Genomic DNA, 14000 nt, shown 5'->3' with positions numbered 1-14000 from the left:
AGTAGCCAGAACTCACTTTTTGGCCTATTATGCAAGGCCCGATTTGCCTAATACGCCAAGTTTTCATGAATTAATTGTTTTTCGACTACCTAACCTACCTAACCTAACCTAACCTAACTTTTTCGGCTACCTAACCAAACCTAACCTATAAAGATAGGTTAGGTTAGGTTAGGTAGGGTTGGTTAGGTTCGGTCATATATCTACGTTAATTTTAACTCCAATAAAAAAAAATTGACCTCATACATAATGAAATGGGTTGATTTATCATTTCATAAGAAAAAAATTAGAGAAAATATATTAATTCAGGAAAACTTGGCTTATTAGGCAAATCGGGCCTTGAATAGTAGGCCAAAAAGTGAGTTCTGGCTACTAGGTACGACATATATATATATATATATATATATATATATATATATATATATATATATATATATATATATATATTATAATGTGTGTGTGTGTCATACCTAGTAGCCAGAACGCACTTCTCGGCCTACTATGCAAGGCCCGATTTGTCTAATAGGCCGAGTAATTATCTTTATTTTCAATAAATTATTTCCAATTAGTTTATTTGAATTATTATCACTATATTATATTAGGAACATAAATTATTGACTTAGTTGTGTTAGTTAATTAAGGTTAGGTTAGGTTAGGTAGGGTTGGTTAGGTTCGGTCATATATCTACGTTAGTTTTAACTCAATTATAGACAAATTAACTCATACATAATGAAATGGATAGCTTTATCATTTCATAAGAAAAAAAAAAAAGAAAAAAATATATAAAATCAGGAAAACTTGGCTTATTAGGCATATTGGGCCTTGCACAGTAGGCCGAGTACTGCGTCCTGGCTACTAGGTACAACATACATACATACATACATACATATATATATATATATATATATATATATATATATATATATATATATATATATATATATATATATATATATATATATATATATATATATATATATATATATTGTGATTATCTTAAGTTGTGTTTTTTCTTTTAATCTAGTTTTTAGTCTTGTATAGCAATATAATATGTATGTAATGTACTGTATATGTGGGTTTTCAAATTGATTAAAGTTCATAATAATGCAAAATTTGACTGACTACTGTGCACGGTTAAACTGATGTGGGCAATCATTCCAAACTTACCGCGGGTGATCCTTTCACACATGACCATTCTCAACGGCAAGCTTTCTGACAGCCAGTCTGCCCTGCATAATACTTTATATATTTTTAGATCCAGTTGTTTTTCTCAGTAAATCATTTATTAGATGCTTGAATTTGATGCAGTTGTTTTATGCAGATGTTTAAATTGAATGCTTTTCAATGATTTGTCACTGAAAGGAGGGAAGTTGTATTTTGTCTGTGTTGTATATATTGTACATACATATATGTCTGCCTCAAATGGCTGGTTTGACTGTGTTGAGAGTAGTAGCCACTGTACTCATAACCAATTTTTGCCTTCACAGTGTAATGTACTTGTGATTATTAAACTTTTGTGGGGTTATATTATTTTTATTTATGGCTTCAATAATGCATATGGTTTGACACAGGCTTATTCTGGCAGTGTACATAATAGTGGACATATATTTTCAAGGCTTATCTTGATATTTGGAAGTTTTCTCTGGGTTAAAGAATGGGATCAATCCTTATCTTAGGATTCCTGACTAAAATACACAAGATATCATTCCTTAAACAGTGAGCTATTCACACTTCTTTTAGTCACAGTCACAGATAACTGAACTGACATGTTACAGCAAAGCACAATCTAATTACAATACTGTAAAATTTTATATTTTCTATCCTCCCATTTTGTAGTGACAACCCCAAGTTGAGAAGTATTAGCCATTCTAAAGTCTTTGTATCAAGGAATAGCTATTTTTTGTACACCATAATCAATAATACCTCCCTAGTCCTCTATGGGAGCATGGTCAGACTTGAATGCCATGAATTGGCAGAACTGAACCTAATCTTCAACTTCCCTGTGTAAAGAAAATGTTGATTAAAGTACAGTACCTTACAGTATTGTCATAATGTTAATAAAATCTTAAAGTTTATTAATAGATGATAAATAAACTTAATTCTTTTTATTGTGGTGTATATGTGAGTCACAGTGGGTCTCACCACTGAGCTGTGTATGTGAGTCACAGTGGGTCTCACCACTGAGCTGTATATGTGAGTCACAGTGGGTCTCACCACTGAGCTGTGTATGTGAGTCACAGTGGGTCTCACCACTGAGCTATGTATGTGATGCACACTGGGTCTCACCAACGAAAGGGAAATGGAGTAATGTTGACTGATTCATTGATTTACACAAATCAACTATTTTGAAAGATTGTTTGATTAAAGCAATTTAATGAAATATTAATATTAAATTGTAGTTTTAGATGTTGAGTATAGTGCAGTACTGTAAAATATTATTATCATAATAGTATCTGGACTTGGCTACCATTGTCTTTTGTACGGTCACAGTTGGTCGAGCGGTTAAGGTACCATGTACACCAGTTGCATAATGCTCCTGGTTGTCTGGGTTTGAGTCACTTCTAGGGTGTGGAGTTTTCAGTTGCATATATGCTTGGGGACCATTCAACCTTGTCTGCATTTGTGTTGCTCACATAACCCCAAAAAGTGAGGTGATTCGATGAAATAACTATGCCCAAGATTAGCACCAAGTGCCGTCGGGACTGTGGGGGAAATAGCTTCGGCTACCATCGTCTTTTGTACGGTCACGGTTGGTCAAGTGGTTAAGGTACCATGCACACCAGTTGCATAGTGTTCCTGGCTGTCTGGGTTTGAATCACTTCTGGGGTGTGGAGTTTTCAGTCACATATATGCTTGGGGACCATTCAAGCTTATTTGCATTTGTGTTGCTCACATGGAATGATCTGATGTTCCCATCACTGAAAAATAAGAACAGTTAAAAAAATAAATAAAAAATAAACTACTCACGAAATGAACAGTATGGTAAACAACACAGCTCAATTCCAACGTAGTGTCGCACAAAATAATTAAATAAAAATTTAAATAAATTGAAATCTATGAAAATTCAATTTATCAATGCAATTGGAAACATTGAAATGTAATCATAACATATTTAGAATAGCGTGTGTTGCTTTTACGTGCAACAGATGGCGCTGTTTTTCAAAAAGGCATGTTTTTACCTGTCATAGACGTGACATTATATATTATGTTATTTATTTATTTATTTATGCATATACAAGAATGTACATAAGGAATGAGAGGATACAAATATGGTAATTACAGTCTTGTAAAGCCACTAGCACGCGCAGCGTTTCGGGCAGGTCCTTAATCTAAGAAAATTTTAAGGAGGTAAATACTTGCAAAATTTATAGACAAAAAAATGATAACAGATTACATGAAATGAAAAAAAAAAAAAGAAGATGAGAGAAAATTGTAGGTACAGTATATTAAAGCACATAGGTAGCTAAGATTGATTGCAATGACAGCTTAAAATGGTAGTTGACAACAAATTGGTAGGCACAATACAGCAGAAACAATATAAGATTGATTGCAGTGACAGCTTGAATGGTAGTTGACAAAAATTGGTAGTCACAATACAGCATATGGCTAGCACATAAAAGAAGACAGCAATGAACACAATGATAAGGTTGTTTGATATTACATAAAAATTAGGAGATTGGGTAACACTAGGTACAGAGCAAATTTAAAGCTCAGTGTAGGAAACTAAGAAGATGAAGTTAGGTACTTTTTGGTTTTGCTTTATTTATGTATTTAAAAACACGCTCGTATTCGAATGGAACGTTGTGTCAAAATTTCAAAACAATTGGTAAAGAACTTTCGGAGATTAGCGATTTTGAACAAACGAACATTTACATTTTTATTTATGTAGATATATATGTATAATATCACATTACAACTATATAGCACATGAATAACTTGTGGTTTCATCAGCTATATTTCTTATTTTTAATATGGTTCTCGTATATAGTATAGTACTGTAATTTTTTGAGAATGCCTCTTTGCATTGACTTGATACATACAATATTTATGTATGATGGTAAAAAGAAAGTTTTTGTTGAATTTAGGTAGTGTACTTGGTCTCCCATCCCCCTGATAGCCATATTTATAATTAATACAACATTTTGTTGGATGGTTTGGGGCTATCTAAAATTGAAGTAAAAAGGAATAAGTGTAACCACCAGACTTTCTACACATATACTCTGGTGCCAAGAGATGGTTTGGGTGCAGTAATATCAGTTTGGAGGAAATTGAGTGAACATACAAGTATATTAAATATCTTGGGAATGCTTAAAGTTGTCATCTTGTCTACATGTGTTTGCTGGGTGAGCTACAGTTCTCAGGCCCATATCTGAGTCATCTATTTCAGTAGCTACTGCCCCTCTTGCCTGGTATCATGCCTATCTTGAAATTATGGATGGACTTAGCCTTAATTACTGTTTCTCCCCTTTCAGCTCACTTCACTGGGTCACTACTCTTGCTCTCTTCTCTTAGGTGTTCCTGGTAGCAATATGTACAGTACATTATAGTTTTGTCAAATTTTATTTATACTTTTTTTTTTAATTTGCAGTGTCCATGAAATATCTGGACAATACTTTTGTATATCACTTTGAAATTAATGACTTGCATGTAGTAGGGAAAGAAAGAACAATATTTTTATTGATCCATGCATCTCCCTGGTGTCTAATGTTTATGCATCCCTCTAATGCCATAGGATACTTCCATTTGTCTCGGTTTCACTAGAACCAATTACGTGTTTGCTTATACTGTACTGTATAAGGTATATTCCAAGAACAGATAAAGATACTGTATGATATTCAACCCACACATCTGAAAAGGAAGAAAAAACTAAGTTTCAGTCTGTCCTGGACCATTATCACAACTTGATAATGGTCTAGGATGGACCGAAACGTTATCGTTTATTAAATTTCAGAAGTGTGGGTTGGGTATCAAATCTTAAGCCATGCTATTGTGACTCATTGTCTGCAACGATTCTGTATTCTTTTCAAATTTGAAATGTGTATATCTCAAAATTATATCCTAGTGTATTTACGTAATGTGTTTACATCGTCATCCAAATACTGTAGTTTTAAAGTTACAATTTCTTCAGTTTCCAGTATACTTTACCGTACTGTTTTTACAATGTGATAAATTTATGGCAGCTTTTGACTACTACTGGGTTTCTAAATTTTTTATTAATTTTTAATTGTAAAAAGATTCATTTTTTTTTATTGTTGTCAGCGTAAAACAGCTGACAGCTGTCGACTTTATGGCCAAAATATAACATTTTAAAATGAGGTCTTTACAAATCCTATATTTTTTTCTGATCACCAGTATGGTTTTATGTAAGGTCCATTCTAGTGGCAATGTCTCAAATCTTACTCATTCAGTATATGGTCCACCTCACTTTGTGATTACAATGAATCATTTGCAATAGCCCTGATATTTCTGAAGCTTTTAACACAATATTGCAAAACTTTACTCTCCAAATATACAATTTTTGGCTATCAGCATGTATTTTTAGTATACTATCTAATAACCCTGACAGTGCTGCTGTTGAAGATGGCTTAACTCTACCTCTTTCTTTATTAACTGAAGTGTTCCATGAGAGACTGTTCTCTCACCCACTCTTATTATTCATCAATGATTTTTGTGGCATAGCTAATAATATCCATTCTTATGGTGATGACTCTCTTTGGTACTCCTCAAGTACAGTACTTATCTGGTATCCCTCACTGAATCTTATTCTTTAGGACATTTTAATTATTAAAAATATTAACAAAAAATATTCAAGCAATACACTAAAATTATAGGAAAATTAGAACCAAGATATGTTCTATAGTTTGTGCTAATATCTTTGTGATTTTAATTTAACTGAAAAATATCAAATAAATAAAAAGTCCAGATTGAGAGTCCAGATACTTCGTGTGTCAAAGGGGGTTCAGTATCAGTTACTTCAGAGAATTGAAACATCACTGTACTAGTACTGTACAGTATTACTCCTTTTTGTAATCTGATTTCAACTCTGTTCATTTTCATTCTGGTTAGAATGATTAATTTAAATACTGTACTGAAGCCTAACACCAGAGATTGAATTTTATGATCTTATTCTGTATTGACACTGTTCTCTGTAAATATGTTTAATGTTTTGTTCTTAGAATTTTCTCTTATATGGTGATTTTTGTATTTTGTAAAGTTTTTGGTGGCTGGCCCACTTTTTCCTTTTTTATCAATTATTAATTTTAATGGTGGTATTGATACTATGCAGCCTGCAAGTTTGGTACATGAGCAAGTGATCTTGCACTCATGATTGTTCAATCTGTTTGAGAAGTTTCTATCCCAAGGCTCATCAGGTTTTTTAGATGATACTTTGTTTCCAAGTCTCATCGTTGAATAGAATGTAAACTAATTTTTATAGCATATAACTACTTTAGTTTGTCACACATTGCTGGTTATCTGTGTCTTTTGTCTTAATGAACATGTGAGTTGTCTTTTGATTAATGCCTTGTCAGCCACACTGCATATTCTTTTGTAAGATACTCTTGTCTTCTGTACTTATTTATATATGTAAAGTACATCAACATTACTCCATTCTTTAGCAAATAGAGTAAAACAGGTGCACCAAGAGGTAAATGGAGTGAAACAGGTGCACCAAGAGGTAAATGGAGTGAAACAGGTGCACCAAGAGGTAAATGGAGTGAAACAGGTGCACCAAGAGGTAAATGGAGTGAAACAGGTGCACCAAGAGGTAAATGGAGTGAAACAGGTGCACCAAGAGGTAAATGGAGTGAAACAGGTGCACCAAGAGGTAAATGGAGTGAAACAGGTGCACCAAGAGGTAAATGGAGTGAAACAGGTGCACCAAGAGGTAAATGGAGAGAAACAGGTGCACCAAAAGATAAATGGAATGAAACAGGTGCACCAAGAGGTAAATAGGGTGACGCATATGCACCATAAAGTAAATAAGTGAGCCAGGCTCTGTGACATGAAACATGGGCCATGCCCTTCAATAGGGTGAAACAGGTGCACTAAGCCCAGCAATAGGGTTAAACAGATGTACAAAACCCAATAACAAAGAACAATACAGTATATTAATTTTTCCTCTCTGAATGTATGTTTTATTTTTGGTGCAACTCCAAATCATAAAAAATGCTTGATTTATTAAATTTTGTAGAATAGACACTAGTTTTTTGTTGTGAAATTTTTTAATTTATTTAACTGCTTAAACCATGGCTACAGTTAACAGCAGTTTATTGTACATACCTGTTTATACTCATATTTATTATGAATGTGTGGATAAGTTTTGTCTGTGAATATCAATTGAGTATTACAAAATATTTATTGACTTCATTTTATGCACCCTAAATACAACCAGCTGACTGCTATGCATATGGAGTTGTAACAAAAGAGAACTTGATGTGTTTCAAAAACTATGAAATGAAGTATTTTTATCATGTTGGGAAACGTCTGTAATTTTAGTTCATGAGGGTGAGCCTCACATTTTGATAGGTGATACAAGTTGAAAGGGGGTGATTTATGACAAATAGTCTTTAAAATAATTATGTATTCTTATTAAGTTGTATGATGAATTTGTAAATAAAATGAACTAAAAAGTGTTTCCTTCTCTAACACCATATTGATATCATATTACATGTGCATATTGAGTAGCTCCCGGTTGCTAGAGAACCAGAGCTGACAAGTCATAGGGAAGCACACCAGAACTCTGAGGCCCACTTGAACTTATCTGGAAACCAGAATCTAGCTCTTTCACCAAAGCGAGGGTTTTGTGACCCGAAAAGGTATGAATATACAGTACTGTACCAGTATTGAGTTAGGTCTCTCCTTAAGTATGAAAGTATACTGTATTATGAGTTTTATGAATGGGCTGGTTATAAGGGGGCCAGATGAGATAATACAGTGGAACCTCGGATTACGAGCCCGATTTGTTCGGAAAATTTGCATCAGAATACGAGCATTGCATCGGGTTTTCGAGTTTGTTGATACGCGTACATGTTAGCTACATGTGATACATGTTAGAGCTTGGTGACACAGCGATCGCACCTCAGTTTACCAGTGCCTTGCGCCCAGTGACTATCCCACCTGAATTCTTCACAAGGATTTACAGTTTTTTGTAGGATTTTTGGCCATTTGAGCATAAAAGTTGTTATTATATATCTCGCCATGGGTTTCAAGAAAGCCAATAGTAAGGTTCAAGGCAAGAAATCGCATGTGAGGATGACAATAGAGGAAAAACAAGAGATCATTCGGAAGCATGAAAATGGTACTCGTGTTGTTAAACTAGCTAGGCAGTACAACAAATCCATGTCAATGATATGCACTATACTTGCCAAGAAAAAGGACATTGAGTGCTAAAGTGGTAAAAGGTACATCAACAATCACGAAACAGACTACAAATACTTGACAATGTGGAAAAGTTGTTTTTAATTTGGATACACAACAAGGAGTTAGTGGGGGATAGTGTTTCAGAGGCCATCATTTGTGAGAAAGCCAGGGTATTGCACGAAGACTTTGTAAAGGAAACCCCTGGAACGAGTGCAGATATGATAGACTTTAAGGCAAGCAGGGGATGGTTTGACAAATTTAAAAAAGGAGTGGTATTCATAGTGTTGTGAGGCATAGGGTGGCTGCCAGCTCAGACAAACCAGCGACTGAAAGATTTATTGAAGAAATTAAAGAGTTTGTAGAGGCTGAGGGATACTTATCGCAACAAGTATTTAATTGTGATGTGACAGAACTCTTCTGGAAAAGATTGCCTAAGAGGACATACATTACCAAGGAGGAAAAATCATTACCTGGACACAAGCCTATGAAAGTTAGGTTTACGCTTGTGCTGTGTGGGAATGCGAGTGGCAATTTGAAAATTAAACCCTTGCTTGTGTATCATTCTGATAATCCAAGGGTTTCAAAAAGTATGGTGTGCAGAAAAACCAAATGTGTGTGATGTGGAGGGCTAATAATAAGGCATGGGTGACTAGGATTTTTTTTACGGAGTGGGTGAATGATGTGGTGTGCCCTGCCATAGAAAAATATCTGCAGGAGAAAAATTTGCCACTCAAGGCCCTGCTTCTCGACAATGCTCCTGCTCATCCTCCAGGCTTGGAAGATGAATTGTTGAACATATACAGTAATTTTCTCAGTAAAGTTCCTTCCTCCTAACACCACTCCTCTAATTCAGCCTATGGACCAGAAAATCATAGTGAATTTTAATAAGAAACTTTACGAAAGGGCACTTTTCTGGAAATGTTTTGAAGTGACTGAAGCCACAAACTTCAACCTCAAAGAGTTCTGGAAACACCATTTTAACATTTGTAGTGCTTTAAAACTCGTTGACAAAGCCTGGCAAGAAGTGACTCAAAGAACCCTGATTTCTGGCTGGAGAAAATTGTGGCCTGAATGTGTGACAGAACTAGACTTTGAGGGATTTGAGCCTGTAAATGAAGTGCCTATTGTTGAGAAAATTGTTACTCTCGGCCAGAAGATGGGCTTGGAATTCGATGGTGTTGATGTGGAGGAGTTGGTGCAAGAATACAACGAAGAACTGACCACCGAAGAACTCCAAGCCCTTCAAAAGGAGCAGCAAGAAGAGGCAGCTGGGGATATTTCTCCAGTGGAGAAGGATGAGGCAGAAGAGGATGTCCCTTCTGCAACCATTAGGATTTGGTGTCAGATGTGGGAAGAAATGCAAACTTTTATTGAAACGACTCGCCCAGAGAAAGCTGTAGTAGGCTGTTGTATTAATCTTTTCAATGGCAATGTGATGCCTCACTACAGACAAATGTTGCGAAGAAGGGAAAAACAATCTTCAATGGATCGTTTCGTTGTGAGAAAATCAAGCAGTGAGCCACAACCAGGACCTAGTGGTATGCAGGCAAAACGTGCCAGAGAGCGCACTCCAGAAAATCCTTCACTGCCTGATGTTATAATGGAAGGGGACTTCCCTTCCAAACAGGAACACCTCTCCTCCTCCCCCCTCCTCACCATCTTCCATACGCCAACAGGAGTCATCAGCAAGGGTAAGTAATAACTTGAACATACTTTTGTAGTGTAGATTTGGATGAATTAGGTATAAAATTTTGTTTGAAGTGATGTTTTTGCGTAGTCAGGAATGTATTAATTCATTTCCCATTATTTCTTATACGGAAATTAGCTTCGGTTTACGAGTTTTCTGGTTACGAGCTGTCTCCAGGAACGGATTAAATTTTTAAACCGAGGTACCACTGTACTAGGATACCAGTATTTGTTGAATCCTCTAAAGTTTATGTTAAACTTTCAATCATTTTAGGGCAGATTGTTTTTCTCTCCATCCTTGCTGCAGCAACTGCAGAGATGCACACCCTGTTTTTTTTTAATCTTGTATGCACTATAAATTTGAGCAAACAAGCCTCAACCTAAGATACCAAATTCGTTTATCTTTACCTGAGGCAAGATGCATGGTCTGGCATCTTTCCTTCTTTTCTGGCATGACTTATGCTCATGCATTGAGTTGCACTCCTCTACCCCACCCTTCTTCTCTTCCTCAAGTACACAACCATTTCCAAGACTTAAACCCTGACATCTCCACCTGCTTTCCTTCTTCTGCTGCAGGCGATGAGTCACAATAACATGGCTAAAGTATGTTGACCAGACCACACACTAGAAGGTGAAGGGACGACGACGTTTCGGTCCATCCTGGACCATTCACAATCGACTTGAGAATGGTCCAGGAAGGACTGAAACGTCGTCGTCCCTTCACCTTCTAGTGTGTGGTCTGGTCAACAATCTTCTCCTGCTGTTCTGCAATCTGAAGTCGAGGGACCCACCCTTCCTTCCCAGTCTTCTCCTATCCACCGTACTTGTAACTTCTCCACCTCCTTATTCTTCTATATCTGCTGTGAACGCCTCCATCTCTTGGCTCTATCTTCCTCTTCAGCCCTCCCTTCTGTCATTTGTCCCTACCTGGCTTCAGATTGACCAGGCAAATGTCCACCCTCCTCCCAACTGTCCTCATTTCGCCCCCTCTAATTTTCACTCCCCATCTGAGACAACTAAGTCTATTGTGCAGAATCTTAAGACTGCCACATCTCTGTCTCTCAGTAAAAAATGTAAACCTGGTTCCTCTACCTCTTCTTCATCAGAGGGTAAGAAGGCCTCAGTCCTTCCCTTAGCTACATCCTCCTTCCTCATTTTGTCTCTCCTTCCATCTTAGTAGAGGAGTTGGCTGACTTTGAATTCCAGGTTCCATTGCTTCTACCATGTGGTAGAATAATTGAATAGTAATAGTTGAAAGTTTGTGCTAGGTTTGAATCCTACTCATGGCTCCTATTGATTTTCTCGTTGATACATCATGTTAATGTAATTTTTGCATGTATGGGAATATCTCTTTAATTTGTTCTCTTCCATTGCTTTGTGTAGGTGTTCAGATGTTGTCTAATCTTTCTTGTGTGAACAGTGATGTAAAGTACAGTATTCAGTGTTTACTACCCTTTAATCGTTAATTATAACTTGATTGGTCTCGTCTTTAGGGGTCCCACCCACCCACCATCTTGGTTTTACTTTTTATACAGGCATAAAAAGACAAGATTTTTCTTTGTTTGAGCATTTTCTTTTGTAGTTTCTATTGAATAATCTGATTTCCTGGGTAGTTGAATTTCATGCCCTTCTTTATATCTTGTAATCTATATCGTTCTTTGGAGATTGATACGTTTTTCCAAAGATTTTGCTTAGTCAAGAACCTTTTTTTTTACTGCCTATGTCATCCACCTAGTTCTCTTTCTTTTCTTACTCCTCCTTGGCATTTATTTTTGAACAAGTTCTATGATGACCTTCCATGAACTTGTGGACACTGCCGCTAAGGACACCATTCATACTTGCAACATTTCCCAGAATGGAATTTGTTATTCAGATTTTCACCCAATCATTCATTCTGCAATCTGAGACTGTTGGCAGGGTTGTTAGGCTGGCATTATTAGTAACAAAATAGTCTCTTAAAAGTGACTTGTCCCGATGATCTTCTTCCTATTACCATAATAGACATTAAAAAATTGCTCTGGTTAGATTGCATATTGGTCACTCTTCCTTAACTTATGGGCACCTAATGGCACAATTCTCTGCTCCCTTTTGTCCGAGCTGCACTGTCCCACTTAGTAGTGCACGTCCTAATAGAATGTCCAAAGTTTTAGGAAGATTGTTCATTTTTGCTTTATGTCCTTATGGGTCATTTGTCCCTTGATGAATCTGTTGCCTTTGATGTTCACTTTAGGCCCTTTTGTTCTCATATTTGTGTCTCGAGTGATATTTAGCACCTTTTGAATATCTGATAACACAGACGAGTTGATATCACACCAAACCTGTCACCAGAAGCCCACATCAAAAGGATATCATTAATAGTATATGCTGCTAGGTTAGCCAATATAAGAACTGCCTTTAGAAACGTGTGCAAGGAATCAATTAAAACCTTGTGTACTACATATCAGACTTAATTTTGTAGGCCATACCTTGTCAAACAAAAAACAAATAGAAAATTTAGAAGTACGCCAAAAGACTAAGTCCCGGAGCCAAGAGGTACGAGTTACAAGGAAAGGCTACTGGAATTAGACCTCACATCACTGGAAGACAGAAGAGATAAGGGAGACATGATTACCACTTACAAAATTCTCAGGGGTATATAAAGACTTAACTATTTAGCATAGGTGGACCACAAGAGTACACAGGTGGAAACACTCAAATGAACCTCAGGGTATCTAACAAATGGATATTATAAGAGCCCAATAGGCTTGGGAACCTGTACACCATTTGATTGACTGCTGAGGGGCATGACCAAAGAGATGAAGCTCAACCCCTGCAAGCTCAAGAAGGTGAGTATATTCTTCCCAGCATGGTGCCTTCATTTAGATAATTACTTGCTAAAAATGATGTGAATCAAACACCATAATAATGAATCTGCTCTCCTAAGGATATTGCATTATTATGATGTGAATCAAACACCATAATAATGAATCTGCTCTCCTAAGGATATTGCATTATCTCTTTACTAGATTTGCATAGTAGGTAGCATGATGGTCATGTATGTGGTATTCTATTAGACGAGGTACCCAGCTGTGCCCGGGTGTCTCTCCCATCCCTTCCCCTTTAACTTTCTCACCACTCTTCCCCCCATCTCTTGTCTTTTTCCCCAACATCCCCTCTCTCTCTCTCTCTGTATATTTTTATTATGAACACCTGAAAAAATGCTAAAAAAAATAGAAATTAAATTTTCAATTTCAGACTTCACAAATATCACAGGAAGTACAGTACATGTTTCTTAAAGGGTGGCACTGGAGCTCACCCTGACTGGCCAATGACACTCCTATCATCAATGTGTCATCTAGAAAGGATGGGTGGGGCTAGCTCCAAATGTTAACCAATGCTGGATAGACATTCTCTTTTATATACTGTAGATAGATGTGGTGTATTACACAATGACACATAGATTGAGCGTACATATAGTTGTGAAGATTTGAGAAAGCAGCAGGGTCCAGGGTCCAGGAATTCAGGATTCGAATCCTGAATCATGGAATTTCTAGGTGAGGGCCCTTGTTCACCTAGAAATAAATATGGTAGGTACTCAGGAGTTAGCGTGTTGTATTCACCTAGTCGTGCTTGCGAGGGTTGCGCTTCGACTCTTTGGTCCTTATAGAGTGTCCATTTCAAACCAAAATGGTTTTATGGACTTGTATCCTAGGGAGGGTCAGAATTTCAACATTGGGGGGGGGAACCTCAATATAAGCCTAACATGTATATATACACTGGTGCCTGCCTCCTGACTCAATGACTACTATGAATTAAAAAACAAAAAACTTATTTGATGAACCAGCTCTTTGATTCATACACTTCAACCATATAAGTACTAAATGAAAAGAATAATTAATTCTCAGGACACCAAACGTTTGTGGAATGAAGAATCCGTTTATTGCTTTTGTGATTTGTTTCTTGTAAACCGATAAATT

Source organism: Procambarus clarkii, chromosome 40 (genome assembly GCF_040958095.1).
Source record: "Procambarus clarkii isolate CNS0578487 chromosome 40, FALCON_Pclarkii_2.0, whole genome shotgun sequence".
NCBI lineage: Eukaryota > Metazoa > Arthropoda > Malacostraca > Decapoda > Cambaridae > Procambarus > Procambarus clarkii.
The sequence above is the reverse complement of the archived record's forward strand: the minus strand, read 5'-3'. Positions refer to the sequence as shown.